This window comes from Myodes glareolus, chromosome 24 (assembly GCF_982192425.1).
Source record: "Myodes glareolus chromosome 24, mMyoGla1.1, whole genome shotgun sequence".
Lineage (NCBI taxonomy): Eukaryota > Metazoa > Chordata > Mammalia > Rodentia > Cricetidae > Myodes > Myodes glareolus.
The window spans coordinates 16,361,530-16,379,156 of NC_142049.1; the positions used below are offsets into that span (position 1 = coordinate 16,361,530).

At 43.8% G+C, this 17,627-nt stretch overlaps 1 protein-coding gene and 1 non-coding gene across 2 annotated transcripts in view; both read left to right on the plus strand.

Annotated features, from left to right (window-relative positions):
* The first annotated feature begins 7,019 nt into the window (after positions 1-7,019).
* The window catches only part of Blm (BLM RecQ like helicase), an 80,215-nt gene continuing 69,607 nt past the window's right edge, over positions 7,020-17,627 (plus strand). The window contains exon 1 of the mRNA XM_048434937.3: positions 7,020-7,106. The gene's annotated coding sequence lies outside the window, so the exon portion shown is untranslated. The remainder of the gene's footprint in view (positions 7,107-17,627) is intronic.
* On the plus strand, positions 14,205-14,340 carry LOC125400854 (small nucleolar RNA SNORA70). The gene has a single exon (XR_007232115.3). It is a non-coding gene; the product is annotated as a small nucleolar RNA SNORA70 (small nucleolar RNA).

Below are 17,627 nucleotides of genomic sequence, written 5' to 3' on the forward strand. Positions count from 1 at the left end.
GCAATGTTGTGGAGGCTTACAAACAAGATAGAGGCTGTTGGCAGACAAGACATGACAGTTCTGGGGCCACAGGCAGGGTGAGGGGGAGCTAGGTCATGCGATTACTGGACTGGTAAATTCAAAATCTGTAAAGTGGCCCGGTGGTATAGCAGACTCTGAGAGAATAAGTATTCTGTTTTTTTTTAAGATTTATTTGTGTGTGTGTGTGTGTGTGTGTGTGTGTGTGCGTGCACCTGCACACACGTGAATGTTTATATGAGCATGCACCATATAAATTTATGCCACATGTGTAGGTGTCCACAGAAGCCAGAGAGGGTGTCGGATACCCTGGAGTTAGAGTTACAATTGGCCATAACCTGCCTGACGGTGGTGCTGGGAACCAAACTGGGGTCCTCTGGGACAGCAGCCAGCACTCAGTCTTTAAGTCTCGAGGGTGGGGATGGAATTCAGTTAGTAGATTGCTTGCCTAGGGTCCACAAGGCCCTGGGTTAAATCGCCAGTGCTGCACAAACTAAGTGTGGTGGCCAAAGCCCCTCATCCCAGCAAAAGTTCAAGGTCATCCTCATCTACACAGTGAGTTTAAGACCAGCCTGGGATACACGACCTCTTGTCTATAAGTAAGTAAATAAGTAAGTAAGTAAGTAAGTAAGTAAATAAATAAATAAATAAATGTCATCAGGAAGGAAGACCCAGCATGACTAGTAAAATTTAAGATGGTCTACTGTAAACTTCCTCTTACATGAGAGAAAAGCCAATCTTTGGTTCTGTCCTGGCTTTCAACTGCTTAGACAAAGCCTGCCCGTGTTATGGGGGGTGTTATGGCCCAGATGTTTATGTGTTGAAGCTTCCCCACACACACACACAGCATAATGACATTTTCAGGAGGGTATGAGGGATGACTGAATCCTGAGGGAGCCTTCAGGCTGTCTATGTCATAACACACACACACACACACACACACACACACACACACACACAAAACCAGGTGTGGCAGTCTGCTCCTATAATCCCTGCTCCTGAGATGTGGACACAGAAGGAGCAAAAGAAGTTCAAGGTCACTCTCAGTTATATATAGAGAGTTTGAAGCTAGCTCGGGCTACATGAGACCTTGCCTCAAAAACAAAACAAAACAAACAAAAAAACCAACAAAAAAATCAAAACAAAAACCCCCAAACTTCCTAAGTGTGGGGTTTCAGGAGACACCATACCCAGTTCCATCACTCTCTTTCCAGGATTTCATGTAGTGCAGGATGGCCCCAGACTTACTATATAGCCAAGGATGACCTTGAACTTCGGGATCTTCTGCCTTTATGTACCATGTACTGGGATTACAGGCACGAGCCACCACAATTGGTTTATGTGATGCTGGGGATCAAACCCAGGGTTTAGGGCTTACCTGGCAAGCACTTTACCAGCTGAGCACCATCCTTAGCCTCAACTTTCTCTTTAAAAATGTTAGGCTTGCTGGACAGTGGTGGTACACACCTTTAATCCAATCCCAGCACTCCGGAGGCAGAGGCAGGTGGATCTCTGTGAGTTCGAGGCCAGCCTGGTCTACAAGAGCTAGTTCCAGGTCAGGATTCAAAGCTACAGAGAAATGCTGTCTCGAAAAATCCAAGAAAAGAAAAGCAAGCAAACAAAAAAAATGCTAGGCTTGCCTAAACTCCCCATAGAATTTGTTTTCATTGCCCTAAAGCTAGCCAATGCAGAACTGGGGTTATATCTCAGTGATATAACATTAGCCTATCACGAGCAAGACCTTGTGTTCAGTTCCTAGTGTTCAGACGTTTCCCATACGGGGCACAGGTTCTCCAATGCATTCAACACAGTGCATAGTAAATTCAAATGTTTTGTGTGTGCCTAGAAACAGATATCTCCCCTGAGAGGACTATAATCCCATCAGAGTTGGGGGTCCCACCTTACAACCTCATGTAATCTAGTCTCCTCCCTAAACTCCCAAACGTACAAAATCTCCAAATAAAGTTACAATAGAGGTAAGGACTTCAACACATGTGGGCTTTGTTTGTTTGCTTTTGTTTTTGGCAGGGATGGAGTGAGGAGATGAACACTCAGTCCAGAGCAAGAATCTCCTTGTGGAAAAACTACAGTCTTGATGGTCTGCTTCCATTCATTAGCATTTCTCCCAACCACTACCCCGAATATTGACTCTTCTGTCAGTGGCAAGCACACTGCACACCTATTAGCACTTGGCCCATTGTGCTGTGTTCAGTGCCTATTTTTCAACACTTTGCTCCCATCTCTCCAGGGACACAATACACCTTTCCTGGGCAGTGTGGTGTGTTATCCCATCAGCTTTGTTAGTTGCACACACAAGATATTTCTGCATCCACCATTCTGGGTTCCTTTTTGGGTCCTGTCTCTTAATTCCTTTACAAACCAGCAAGCCGGGCCTGGTGAGACACAGCTGCAATCTCAGCACTTGGAAGGTGGATGCAGGAGAATTAAAAGGTCAAGTTTATCCTTAGCTACATAGCCAGTTTGATGCCTATCTGGGATATATTAGACCCTGTGTTGAACACACACAGGGTTGACAGGCAATGCCGTCAGTACCTTTAGAAACTGAAGAAGCTTTGGCAACTTCTTATGCTTTTCCTTCAGCCTCAGACTACTTATGAGGCTTCTGATGTGAGAAGTCTCATACTGTACGTTCTTAAAATGGCCAGCAACTAGCTCCATTTTGGAGAATTCCAGGAAATAAGGGTTCTCATCATCCCTGAGTCTGGGACCCTCTATACCTATACCGCCTATATTGCCAACTATACTTTAGGTCATGAAAACTGTACCCCACAAGTTTGGCACAGTTATGAAGGCCTCCTTAAGTCAGTTCAGAGGACTGGAAATGCAGCCTAGTTGATACAGCACTTGTCTAGAATGTGTGAGGGCCTGGATTTCTTCTCTAAACACTGCATATAAAAAAAACAGCCACGATGGCCCACACCCACAATCCCAGCAGTTAGAGGCGGAGATAGGAGAATTACAGATCTTGAGTTCAAGGCCCACCTATCCTGCCTTACAGGCCCCTGTCTCAAAGAAACAAAAAGCCAGTGTGGAACCTACCCTGGGCCCTTTAGTGTAAATCCACCTGCAGGTGGTTTTCACTATCCTCAGCTCCTAGGCAGATGCTACGGTGCTAGGCGAAGTCCTTAGGCAATGCAGCTCCTTGGGATGAATTGGGCAGTACTGGGCATCCATGGCTTATGGGAGGGTACTGCCAGTCACCAAGTGGGGTGAAGCTCAGAGAGCGCAGTGGCATTCCATTTATAAGTCAAGGTGTCTCCTTTTTTAAATATATATATATATATATATATATATATATATATATATATATATATATATAATGTATACAACATTCTGTCTGTGTGTATGCCTGCAGGCCAGAAGAGGGCACCAGATCCCATTATAGATGGTTGTGAGCCACCATATGGTTGCTGGGAATTGAACTCAGGATCTTTGGAAGAGCAGGCCAATCTCTCCAGCCCCAAGTCAAGGTGTCTTCTAAAGGACAGGCTTGGAGGCCTATGCATGTGACCATCTTTTGGCGACCGCCTTAGCATAAGATGCTCTGGTTAACAGATATTTTTTAAAAAGATTTATTTATTTATTTGTTTATTTATTTATTTATTTATTTAGTACACTGTGTTCAGCCTCCATGCCTACAAGCCAGAAGAGGGCACCAGACCTCATTACAGATGGTTGGGAGCCACCATGTGGTTGCTGGGAATTGAACTCAGGACCCCTGGAAGAGCAGTCAATGCTCTTAACCTCTGAGCCATCTCTCCAGCCCCGTTAACAGATATTTTCACTTTCACATTTATGAGGCAAAAGTTTTTTTTAAACCATTACTTCAAATTTGTCCCCTCCAAGGTAAAGAACTTTTGCTCCCTGAAAGTACGAGATGTAAATGACAATCGCGACCATTTTTACGTATGCCAGTCACAGTGCGAGGTTTGACAAACAGCCGTTCCCTTTATATCACAGGGTGGTGTTAATAAAGACATTCATTTCTCTTCTTAGAACACACAATATGGGGAGACTGGTGAGGTGGCTCAGCAGTTAAGAGCACTGATTACTCTTCCAGAGGACCCAGGTTCAAGTCCCAGCACCCACCTGACAGTTCACAACTGTCTGTAACTCCAGTTCCAGAGACTCTGATACCATTATACCAATGCACATAAAATAAAATTAATTAATTAAAAAAGAAAAAAATACAATTATAATATGGGTGTTGCCAACCCCTACCCCTGCACAAGACAGGGGCTTTTGAGCATTCTAGGCAAGTGTTCTACCATTTAGTGACATTCCCAGCCCTATGATATAGTTTAAATCATCTCTAAATTACAACACAAAAATTGAGAGGGTTGGAGGCTTTGTTGTTGTTTTCGTGTAACCTGGTCTCATTCTTTTTTGTTTTTGTTTTGTTTTGTTTTTTTGTTTTTCGAGACAGGGTTTCTCTGTAGCTTTGGAGCCTGTTCTGGAACTAGCTCTTGTAGACCAGGCTGGTCTCAAACTCACAGAGATCTGCCTGCCTCTGCCTCCCAAGTGCTGGGATTAAAGGCGTGTGCCACCACTGCCTGGCCCCAGGCCTTTTTCTTAGAAGGCAAGGTGTTGTGACAAGACCTTCGCAGGTCCCAATGTTGGTGATGACTGCAGTGGGTGACAGAATATACCATACAGACAGAGTTTGAGTGTGGAGTTTTATTGAGAGGAGAGGAGAGGGTGGGGATGGAGAGACCTGCTTGCCTTAGCAGTGGAAGAAAGAGATTAGGAGTGGGCAGAACTAGTCTTTTAAAGGGACAGGGTACTGTCTGCTGTGCAGGCAGGCATGACACAGGGCGCAGGGCATGAGGAGCTGTGCCAGGGTGTGCCTTGATACTAACACAAGGGCACTGAGTTTCAATGCATAGCTGGGCCTTGGTGGACCACATCTTTAATCTTAGCATTCAGGAGGCAGAGGCAGGAGGATCTCTGAGTTCAAGGCCAGCCTGGTCAACAGTTCCAGGATAACCAGGGTTTCACTGAGAAACCTTGTCTCAAAAACAAACAAGAATGCGAAGTGGTGGTGGTGCACACCTTTAATCCCAGCACTCAGGAGGCAGAGGCAGGTGGATCTCTGTGTGAGTTTGAGGCCAGCCTGGTCTACAAGAGCTAGTTCCAGAACAGGCGCCAAAACTACATATAGTAGGCTTTAGGTTCGCTCTCCAGTGCTGCCAAAACAAAACCAAGTTTCTTCTTAGTTTATCACGAAGAAGGGCCTCTAGGGGACTACTGTAAGACTGGGTTTTGTTTCGAAACAGCAGCTTTGTTTATGCAATGTGTAAAAATCAGCAGAAGCTGGGTGTGGTGGCATTTGCCTTTAATCCCAGCATTCATGAGTCAGAGGCAAAGCAGATCTCTGTAGATTCCAGGCCAGCCAGGGCTATACAGTGAGACGCTGAAAAAAAATATTAAAAGATTTTTGTATCAAGTTGTCAGCATGAGGCCTGAAGATGCAGATACATATAGATAGTAAGGCTACTATAACGAAACAAATGAATTTCATCATCATCTGTAGTTTTCCTTTCTTGGCTTCTATAAAGCCTAATCAACAGAAATGCAATATACAGGACTTGCATATTGTATACTGGATCTCTAAATATTTTCTCCCTATATGTCCTTTCACACACATCTCTCCACCAGTCTTCTTTAGATATGAATATTGGGATTTTGTAAAGATTCCACATATAAGACTACGCAATAATTTTCTGTGTCTAGCTTGTTTCACTTAGCACAATTTCTCTCAAGCTCATCCATTTTGTGGCAAATGGTAAGCTATGGTTCTCTTTACAGGACTGATTCATATTCTTTTATGTACTAGAGTTTCTCTTTCCACTCCTGACAGCTTATTTTCATAGCTTGCCTATTGTGGATCATGAGACAATAAACAAGAAAAGCAGATAGCTCTGTGAAAGGTATCATTTATTAATATTGGGGGGTATATATCAGGAGAGATATTGCTGGGTGGCTTAATTTTTAGTATCTCTGAAATCCTCTGTACTGTATTCCATATGACCAAAACAATTTGGATTTATTCCTTCTTATAAGAGAGTAAGGACAGAAGAGAAGGTGGGAAGAGAAAGGGTTAAAAAGAAGAACCTAGCCTGGTGAAACAAGGCTGTAATCCTAGTCCTTGGGAAATGGAAGCGGGTGGGTCAGAAGGTCAAGGTCATCTGCTAGGTAGTTTGTTGGAGGTTTGAGGTCAGCCAGGGCTTTGTAAGGTCCCCTTTCAGAAACAATAAAAACTACAAAACTAGAAGATCGGGCATCACCCAGGGCCACATCTCTTTTATCATTATTTTATTTGTATTTTTGCCTGTATTATGTCTGTGTGAGGGTGTTGGATCCTGGAGTTACAGACAGTCGAGAGGTACCTTGTGGGGCCTGGAAATTCAACCCCGGTCCTCTGAAAGAGCAGTCAGTGCTCTTAACTCTGAGCCACCTCTCCAGCCCCAAGGGCGACATTCTTAGTGACAACTATCCGTTAGAACTGAAGCTTCACATTCAGGCGCTGTACAAACCCCCTGAAGCATCTGGGTTTGCGACTCCAGTTCCCCACCAGTGACAGCAGCGGAAGACCACCAAAATCTCACAAGAGCAGACCATCAGATCCAAAAGAAGGAACACAGACACTTCGCCTGACTTATGGAAACTAGCAAGTCTCGGTTGTCTCCAAACACCAGAAAATTCCTATCATGTCAGAGCCTGCGATTCAGTAGTCTTCCCCCACACTAGAAAAAACAAAAACAAACAAAAAACACCAAAAGCCTTACTAGCGCCGGAAGCCCGGTACGTTTGCCATGATCACCTGATCCACCAGCTGGCTTTTGATTGGGCTTTGGGAGTGTGTGCTCTGGGGATCCCGCCCCAGCAGCTCTAAGGGGCGGGACCGAGTGCCAGAGGCCACGGTATTGGTTAGTCTACCCAGGGCTCATCCAATCAGAACTCTCCTTCTTGCGGCGCGAAGCGAGCGGAGCGGGGCGCCGGAGGGCCTCGTCGGCGCGCGGAGTTTGGATAGCGATTTAGACAGGCGCGGCGGCAGCCTGAGTGAGGTGAGTTCGGCGAACTCGGGGCTGCGGTGACCCTGCCGGGTACCCAGCTCTCCCCGATCCGGCCCGGAGTCCTAGGCCTCGGCCATTTCCCTAGTCGTCCGCCCCAATTCCTCGTAGCCTCACTTTTCGCCAGAAGCCCTGGCGGGAGAAGGGACCCGGAGCCCCAGAGAAGGTTCGTGTCAGGCGGCAGAGGCTTGAGTCTTGCTGTCCACACAGATTCCTTAAAGTCCAGGATCTTGCTTTTTGTCTGTCACACGCGAGAAATGGTCTCATCTGCTCCCCGGAGTCTAAGGCTGCAACGACCCCCTTATCAATACACGAATTGCCCTGGTTTTAGACGGCGAGAATCCGAAGCTCCGGCCTAAAGGGCACGTGAGCTTGAAAATCTGAATAAGACCTGCCCAGCTCGGAAGCGTGTCCCACTGCCAACCTATCCATAGGTCGCTTGCTGGCTGAGATGAACCCGCCTCCCACTTGACAGCTCCCGGCGCCATCCTCAGCCACACAACGCTCCTGTGCCTACCCCATTAAGGGGCAGGGGTAGGAAAGACTGATTGAGGGGTCCCAAGGTGGAGCAGTGGAAAGACAGCATTGGATCTGTAATGGAACCTGAAAGACTCTTCCTCAGTCACCCAGTGCTGACTCGCTGAACACCACACCCAGCTCGAATCAAGAGTCTGTTAGCCTGGCTGCTTATTCTGTCAGATGGTCGCTTTAAATTTACTTGGAGGAAATGGAATTTCTAGGTGTCAAATCACGTTTGGGGTTGGGGAGGGGGGTTCGAGACAGGGTTTCTCTGTGTAGCCCAGGCTTACTTGGAACTCACCCTGTAGACCAGGCTGACCTCAGACTCGGAGATCTGCCTGCCTCTGCTTCCCATGTTGGAGGAGGAGGCAAGGGCGTGGGCCACCACCACTGCCCAATCACTTTCAATGCTAGCTCCCAAGACAGAGAGTGGCTATCAATTTTTTTGTTGTTTTGTCTCTTGTCTTCCAACCTGGCTCTCAAACTTGTGTAGCTGAGGATGACCTTAGACTCCTGATCTTACAGCCTTACCTCTCAAGTGCTGGGGTTTACAGGCTCGTGTCACCACCCCAGATATTTTAAATTGTATGTTTTTGAAATGTATACCTTTAAGAGAGCCTAGCATAGAATGTAACATCTTAAGCTTGGTTGATGGGCATATAGCTGTCTCTCTGTTTTCTGTACGTTTCCTTTGTCTTTTGTGGGGAGTGGGGATATGAGTGTGTCCTTGTTTGTGCAGATCTGTGTCTTTTGTGGGGGAGTGGGGATGAGTGTGTCCTTGTTTATGCGTGTGTGTGTGTGTGTGTGTGTGTGTAAACAGGCCAGATACATCTTCCTCGGTTGTTTTCCACCATAGTTTTTGGGACAGTCTCTCACTAAACCTGGAACTTACTGATTTAACTAGCAGGCCTCCGAGAACTGGCATTATAGGTGCATGTTACCACCTATTGGCTTATACCTTATATACTTATAATGTTTTACCACCATTGACTTATACTCCAGCAGCTGATGATGTTTCTAAGATGCATCTGGTCGAGAGCAGTGGTTCTTTTGGGAAAGTGCTTCCTGCACAAGCACGAAGACCTAAGTTCAGATCCCAGAACCCACATAAAAAAGCCAGTTCCAGCGGCACAAACCTGTAATTTCACCACAGAGATGAGACAGGAGATGGTTGACCATACAGTCTGGTCAGATTGGTAAACTCCAGGTTCAGTGAAAAGACACCTAATTGGCTTCTGGCCTCCACACACGTACTCACACGCTTGCACTTGTGAGTACAACACACACATTGACACACACACACATACCTTATCATAGAAATTTGACTTGCGGTAGGTTGGACAGAAGTTGTGGATAATATTGGGATCCCCTATTTGTGGTTAGAGTCTGAAGCAGACGAAAGAAAGGCATGGAGCCAGGCATGGTGGTGCACAGTGGTGCACAACTATAACCCTAGTGCTCAAGAGCCTCCGCAGTAGGATCACTGGGAGTATAGGGCGGTGGTGGTGCACGCCTTTAATCCCAGCACTTGGGAGGCAGAGGCAGGCGGATCTCTGTGAGTTTGAGGCCAGCATGGTCTACAAAAGCTAGCTCCAGGACAGGCTCCAAAGCCACAGAGAAACCCTGTCTCAAAAGAAAAAACAAAAACAAACAAACAAACAAAAAACAAAGAAGATGACAGTCCCACAACACAGATGAACCTCGAAGACATTCTAGTAAGCAAAATTGTCAGTTACAGAGGGACAAATACTATATTACTCCACTTACAGCAGGGTAAAGTTGCCATGTGTAGGGAGATGAGCAAATTCTATTTGATTAGCTTTAGGAGTGAAAGACAAAGATACCTGGAGATGCTCAGGACAGCACTCTGCCTATATTGTATTATTCACCTAAAGAAATTTGAGACAGCAAGCAAGAGTTCAAAACCAACCTGGGCTATACAGTAACACCCTGTCTCAAAACCAAAAATGAAACAAATCCATTCAGAGGGTAGATTTCAGGTGTTCTTATCACAATAAAATGAAAACAACTGGTATAATTACATAACACAAAGTTTCAATTTATTAACAATATATATTTAAATATTTTTATTTCATGGGCATTGGTGTTTTGCCTGCATATATGTCTGTGTGAGAGTGTTGGTATCCATGGACTTGGAGTTACAGACAGTTGTGAGCTGCCATGTGGATGCTGAAAATTGAACCTGGAAGAGCAACAAGCAACAATCGTTGAGCCCCAATGAAATATATTTTTAAGGTATAAAAATTGGTGCTAAAGAGATAACTCGGTAGTTAGAGCACTTTCTATTCTTCCAGAGTACCCAGGTTTGATTCCCAGCACCAACTTTGCAGGTCACAACCATTTGTAACTCTAGTTCCAGGTGATCTAATGCCTTCGTCTGTCACCCGAGGACACCCAGACACAGAGGTACACAGACATGCATGCAGGCAAAATACTCATAAACAGGGGGACTGGAGAGATAGCTCAGAGGTTAAGAGCACTGATTACTCTTCCGGAGGTCCTGAGTTCAATTCCCAGCAACCACATGGTGGCTCACAACCATCTGTAATGAGATCTGGTGCCCTCTTCTGGGCTGCAGGCATACATGGAGGCTGAACACTGTGTACATAATAAATAAATCTTTAAAAAAAATACTCATAAACAAAGTACTTATTTTTTTTATTTTATTTATTTTTTTAGTATTAAAAAGGGGGCTGGAGAGATGGTCCAGAGGTAACGAGAACTTGTTTCCCTTGCAGAGGATCCTTGCTTGTCATCACTTCATAAGCCTGACGACCATGAAACCGGATGCAGACATGTGGGTGTCTGTAACCCCGGTGCATGATGGGAAGTGATGATGGAGGCAGGAGAGTCTCTAGACGCTTGTCAGCCAGCTAGCCTGGGTTACATGGTGGTGGAGAAAGTCTAAGAGCCAATAACTGAAGATTGTCCTGTACGTACATGCCATGTGAATGCATCCCAGTGTGCACACACTTATACATTATTAGACTCGGCTCTTAAGTTCCTCCAGAAAAACAAAAGTGAGAATTTTGATTGGAATTTTATTGTCTAGATCAGTTTGGGAAGAAGTAGCATCTTGAGAATAGTTCCGTTCTGTCATGAATGTGGCTCATTCGTTTGTTCTTTAATTTTTTAAATGATTTGGTCGTTTCTCTTGAGTGTGTGTGTGTGTGTGTGTGTGTGTATGGACATAGTTTGTTGGATATTGTTGATGTCACTGTACGTAAATCATAAGTTTTCTGGTTTTTGTTGTTGTTGTTGTTGTTGTTGTTGTTGTTGTTGTTTTTCGAGACTGGATTTCTCTGTGTAGCCCTAGCTGTCCTGGAACTAGCTGTAATCTAGTATTGTGGTGAGCTCTCTTAGCTGATTTTCTAATGATGAACTAGCCTTGTATTCCCGAGACAACAATATGGCCCTGGTTTTATATATAACTGGGTTTTGTCTGCTGTCAGTTGGAATTTGTGCACCTACATCTGTGAATAAGAATTAAGCCTGGGGTGTTTTCAGTGTTGAGCTGGCTTGCAGTGTTTGCTTTCGGATGCAGATGTACATACAGTAAGAGAAGTGAGAAGCTGGTCCGTGCTCTGGGGTTGTCTGTGTGAAATTGGAGTGTTTTTTACTGTAAATGTTCAGAATACTCTCTGCTCGCTACTTCCTTCCTCTCGCCCACCCCTCCCAAAAAAAGACAGGGTCTTATGTGATAGCCCAGACTACCCAGAACTCATTGTGTGGCCAAAGCCAGCCCTAAACTCAGCATTAGCCATCACACCTGGCACGTACAGTTCTTCTGAGACAGGATCTCATACACCCCAGGTTGGTCCTAAACTCTTTATATAGCCGAGGCTTGCCTTGAATTCCTGATCTCAATTGCTCACCAATTCCAGGTATTCAATATTGCCCTGGCGACTTAAGATAGTGAAATCAGGTAAGAGAAATTATTCAGAGGCACAAAGTTTGGGGGAAAAGGTATCACTGTCCTTACCTGCAGATAATAGAAGTGTCTAGAGCACAAATAATAATCGAGATAATTAAATTAAAAAAGAATTTAGCTTGACCTGATGGTACATGCCTCTAATCCCAGCACTCAGATTTGATTACATTAGAATTGTATTCAAGGTTGTCCTAGCTACATGGTGAGTTTGGGGCCAATCTGGACTATGTGAGACTGTCTCCAAAACAGCATGCACAGGAGAGAGAGAGAGAGAGAGAGAGAGAGAGAGAGAGAGAGAGAGAGAGAGAGAGAGAGAGAGTTTAGTAAGATGACAGTGTACAATTTACTTGCAAAATCAATTATTTAACAAATAAGTTAGATTATATAGAGAAGGGGATAGTCTCATTATAGTAAAAACAGAAAGATTAAAGCATTTAGGAATTTTAAGACATAAATGGAGAAATCTTTAAGACTGCTAAATCTTACAAAAGTTGACTTAATCAAATGCAAAGTCTTTTCCCAGGATAGAATGACTTAACACCCTGAGAGCACTGGATCTACATAAGTTGACACAGATTTAATGTAGTCTCAGTAAAGATATCAGCAGGGTTTCTTTCTGGTGTTAGACATGTTGGTTTTAAAGTTCATGTAGAACAAACAGAGTGCAAAACCATGAGGCCAGGTATGGTGTTCCACACCTGTAGTTTGAGCACCTAAATCCATAATTGGCGGAAGGAAAGAAGTAATAAAGAACACAATAGAGACCAGTGAAATATAGAAAGTACCCTGGGTGTGGTGGCACATGCCTTTAATCCCAGCACTCTGGAGGCAGAGGCAGGCAGATCTCTGTGAGTTCGAGGCCAGCCTGGTCTATAAAGCGAGTTCCAGGACAGCCAAAGATATACAGAGAAATACTGCCTCAACCCCCCCCCCCAAAATGACAGAAAGTAAAGCAACTAAGAAATAGACAAAATCAAGAGTTGGTTCTTTAAAAAGATGTGGAGTTCAGAGGGCAGCTTGAGGAAGTTGTTCTTTGCTTCCACCGCGTGGGTTCTGAGAATCTAGCTAAGGTCATTGGACTTGGTGACAAGTGCTTTTAATTACTGAGCCATCATCACAGGCCCCTGAAAAGGTATTTTTAAATTGACCATCTTTTAACTAGATGAACAAAGAAAGTATCTTAGTTCCTTTTCTGTTGCTGTGACAGAACATCATGCCCAAGGCAGCTTATAAAAGAAAGCATTTAGTGGGGGTTCATGGCTCCAGAGGGCAGGAGAGCGCGTGACCATCATGGCAGCAGGTAGGCAGGCAGGTGTTGGAGCAGTAGCTGAGAGCCTACATCTAACCTGCAAATTGGAGGCAGAGAGAGAGAGGAGAGAGAGAGCGCCAGCTGGAATGATAAGGGCTTTTGAAACCTCAGAGTCCCCCAGTGACACATCTCCAACAAGACCACACCTCTTCCAACAAGGCCATGCCTGCTAATTCTTCTCAAACAGTTCCACCAACTGTGGACTAAGATTCAAATGTATGAGCCAATGTGAGACCATTCTAATTCAAACCTCACAGAAGGAAAAGAGATTCAAAGAGATTCAGATAACTAAGGAATGAAAGGACTGTTATAACTGACTATAGAAGTAAAAGGTTTTTGGTTTTTTTTTTTTTTTTTTATCCTGGTCTGGTAGTACAGGCCTATAATTTCAACTTCCCATCAGAAGACTGATGCAGGAAAATTGTAGGTCAGTCCTGCCTGGGCTACAGAGTATGTTTAAGGGAAGCCTGAATGACTTAATATATAAGACCTGTCTCAAGATTGAAAGTGAAAAGGTTGGTTGTAGTTCGGTGGCAATGCTGTAGGTTCTGTTCCCAGCATAAGGTGAGACTCAAAGAAAATTTTGAATTTTATGAAAAAGCTATGAGCAGTTGTATGTTAGCAACTATGATTTGAGGGCTGGAGAGTGACTCAGTGGTTAAGAGCACTGATTCCTCTCTAGGACCCAGGTTCAGTTCCCGGCACCCACCCGAAGGCTCACAACAACCTGCAACTCCAGTTCCAAAGGATCTGCTACCCTTTTCTGGCTTCTTTGAGCATCAGGCACGCACATGACAAAGTACATGCAGACAAGATATTCATATGCAGAAAACCTTTTTAAAAAACCTTCAGAGGGGCTCAGGTGTCGGCACTTCCATTCCTCAGTATGACTGTTGAGAGGCGGGGCCTACTGGGAAATATTGAATCATGGAAAGAGAGACCTCAGGATTCATGAGTGTCTTTCTCATGGGAATGTGTCTGTCCCATCTCCTCTTTTCTACATGAGCCATGCTCTTTGACTTCCTGCTTTTTGGAACTGTAAGCTAAAATCAACCTTTCCTTTCTAAGTTACCCAGTTTCAGGTATTCTGACACGACAGAAAAGCTGTAGCACACTTGATAATGTAGATCAAATGTACACATTCTAGAAATGCATAAGTACTGGATCATGAAAAAGAGAAAAGGAAAAGTTGAACAGAGCTAGAATTAGTAAGTAGATTGAATTAATCAGGAATGTTCTTAGACACCAAAAAAATCTCAGGACCAGATGGCCGCTGGTGATTTATACTGTAAGTTTAAAGAATTAACCCTCGGTACTACCAGTTTAGCTGGTCATGTCCTTTCCTCATGAGAGCCTTGTGTGCAGTGGCTTCAAGTTACTGCCCCTTCTTGGAAGTGTGTGCAGCCTGTTGCTTGTGTGTGTTGCCCTGCTGGACCTTGGGGACAGCTTTCTGGTTAGTATTCATGTCTCTGACCTAGGCTTCAGGCGTGTATGCATGCTACCTTAGAGCACAGTGGCCAGGATTCACATTGGTCAGGTCTTCATGTCCATCCTCACCAAGTTTCAGAATAAGGAATATGTGCTTGAGACCTTGTATGAGCCAAGTTCAAGTTCCCTGGCCACCAGAAGATCCACATTGCAAAGAAGTGAGGTTTTACCAAGTTTAATGCAGATTAATTTGAAGACATGGTAGCTGAGAAGTTGTTTATCCTTGGTGACTTTGGGATCAGAAATGTCCCCAGCTGTGGTGCCCTGGACAAGGCCCTATACGCCTGAGGATCTCCTGTGCTGAGTCCACACCCTACCAAACACTAAAATCATCTTCAGACTGTATAAACAAATCATACACACACACACACACACACACACACACACACACACACACACACACACACTAAAGCTCAGCAAATTAGAAACATCCAGTTTGAAAGGGCATAGGTAAGTTAAGAATTTTACTTAGTGGTTGTACCCTTTGAAAGGCCCTGAACTTGCTTCTAGCACAAAACACACACACACACACACACACACAACAAGGGCGAAGGATTTTTCATGAGAAGATACACAGTGGCCAGTAAACACATGAAAAATGCTCATTTTCATAAATTGTTAGAGAAACGCAAATAAAAATCAGGATAAAAGAAGACCTTACATCCTTTAGAATGTGAAAAAATCAACAACAAAATAGCCGGAAAATAGCACATGTTGCTAAGGATGCTTAAAAATTGGAATCTATGTTCACTATTGGTAGCAGTGTGAAAATGGTATCACAGAGGGAAACAGTATGGTAGCTCCTCAAATGGTAAGAAGAGAACTGCCTTATGCTTCATTAAATCCACTTTTGGGTTGTATCCAGGACAACTGAAATCAAGATCTCAAATGTAATGGTTAATTATTTAAATTCTTTGAGATTTATTTGTTTTATGTGTATGAGTATTTGCCTGAGTGTGTGTGTGTGTGTGTGTGTGTGTGTGTGTGTGTGTGTGTGTGCATCATTTGCATGCCTGGGGCCTAGGAAGGCGCCAGACCCCTTGAGGTGGAGTTCCAGAGGGTGTGGGCCACTGTGTGGGTCCTGGGAACCAAACTCAGGTCTTCTGCAAGAGCAACAAGTGCTCTTAACAGCGAAGCCATCTTTCCCACCCTGTGGTGATGGCTTATAACTAACTAGTTATTAGTTAGATTGGATTGGGGAAGGCCTCGGATACTGGTAAAGCACAGTCTGTAATGGTGTTTCCTGAGATCCTGAGGACTCTGGCCCAGTCAGTGGATTAGCCCTTTATCAATTCATGAGGTGATGGCCTGTTGTGAGATGGTACCTAGTAGAAGAAGGGCTCGCTGGTGGCTGTATCTTCCTGCAGTCCCTCATAGGCCCTTTCCTCAGCTTCCAGACCTGAGTGGTGTGAGCTGTTCTGCCCTGCTATTCCTTCCCCACCATGATGGACACACACTAAAAAACCATAAACCAAACTAATGACAGCTCTTAAGTTGTTAAGGCATTTATTCAGACACAGCAACAAGAAAGTTAGCTAATTTGTCAAGTATTTCTATTCCCATGTTCATAGCAGGGTTATAGTAGCTGTGATACAACCCTTGACTGTCAACTTGACTGGAGTTAAGTAAAACCCAAATGGCTGCACACACCTGTGAGGGATTTTTTTTCTTAATTAAATCACTTGAAGGGGGAGGATACACTTTAAATCTAGGCCAGCCCTTCTGCTGGAAGCCTGGAAGGCTATGTAAAGGACATGGAAGAAGGAAACTTTGTTCTTTATCTGCTTGGTCTCACTGGCAAGTCCATTCCTTCACTGGCATTAGAGCCTGCTTTGGAATTCTGGCATATACAGAAACTGCTGAGACATCCAGCTTTGTGGATTCTTGGGACTTCTGCTGGTACACAGCCATTGTTGAATTAGCTGGACCACAGCCTGTAAGTTATTCTAATAAATCCCCTTTATATATGCATATCAATTCATTCTATAAGTTCTGTTCCTCTAGAGAACTCTGACTAATACAATAACCAACAAGTGAAAGCAATCCAAATTCCCATCATGAGATAAACATGAGCAAAATGTAGTATATACATATTTTAGAACATTGCCCAGCTTTAAAAATGAAAAGTTCTCACTCATGCTACTTGAGTGAAGATGTTATATTCAGTAAATAAGCCAACTGCAAAGAGCAGGGTCTCTATGATTCCACTTAACTGAAGAATTAGACACAGCAGACTAGTGCAGTGGGTGCTGGTGTCTAAGATGGGGAGATCAGAAGATGGTGTTAGTAATGGATAAGTGCTGGTATTATAGAATTTAAAGCTGGCATTTGGTGGTACAGCTGTGCCACTCTCATGAACACTAACGATTAACTTTTTTCGTTGTTGCCACGATGCACATGTGAAGATCAGAGAACCATTTTCAGACTTGATTTTCTCCTACCTTGGGTTCCAGGGGTTGAAATCAAGTCGTAGGGCCCAGTAGGGGCTTTTACCTGTTGCCTGCCTTGACTGCCTTACAGAACACTCTAAACTGATGATGGTAATCATGTGTCATATGTAGCCTCATGCAATGTACAAGTTTAAAAAGACAGCTTGAAGCAGTACCTCTCCCATTGGTCAAATGTGAAATAATTTGTGTGTCAACATACAGTTGTCCCTTTATCTATGAGGGATTGGTTTCGAGACACTCTGGATGTACTTTAAGGAAGTATGTAACGACCATATGTAAAATGACCTCATTTGCTCTTAGCAGGTTACTGAATATTTATCATTTGGAATCTCTTTATTTCTAATTACTTAAAAAGAAAAAAAAGGCCTTATTTGCTGTATAGCTCTGGCTAACCTGGATCTTTTGATCCTTCTTGCTTCTGCTCCTGAGTGTTCAGATTATAGGTGTATGCCACTGTGCTTGGTATTTCCTCCTCTTCTTTCTCTTTTAACACTTTTTTTTTTCCTTTTTGGTGCTAGGAACTGAATCCAGGATCCTTGTACATGTTTGATAACTCCTTGTTACAAAGAAAAATACACCAAAGTCACAACTTTTGCCTCGCGTTGCATAAATGCTACGTCTCCATACATATAAAAATCTTATTTATCCGATCATATGTGTTTTTATTAATTAAACTGTTCATATGGTAGATTAATAGTTTAACTTAATTTGTTCCAGACTTACATTTCTGGGGTAAGTCATAGTTGATTACAATTTTAATCCTCTTCAGACATCTTTTCTGTATTCTTTAACACTTT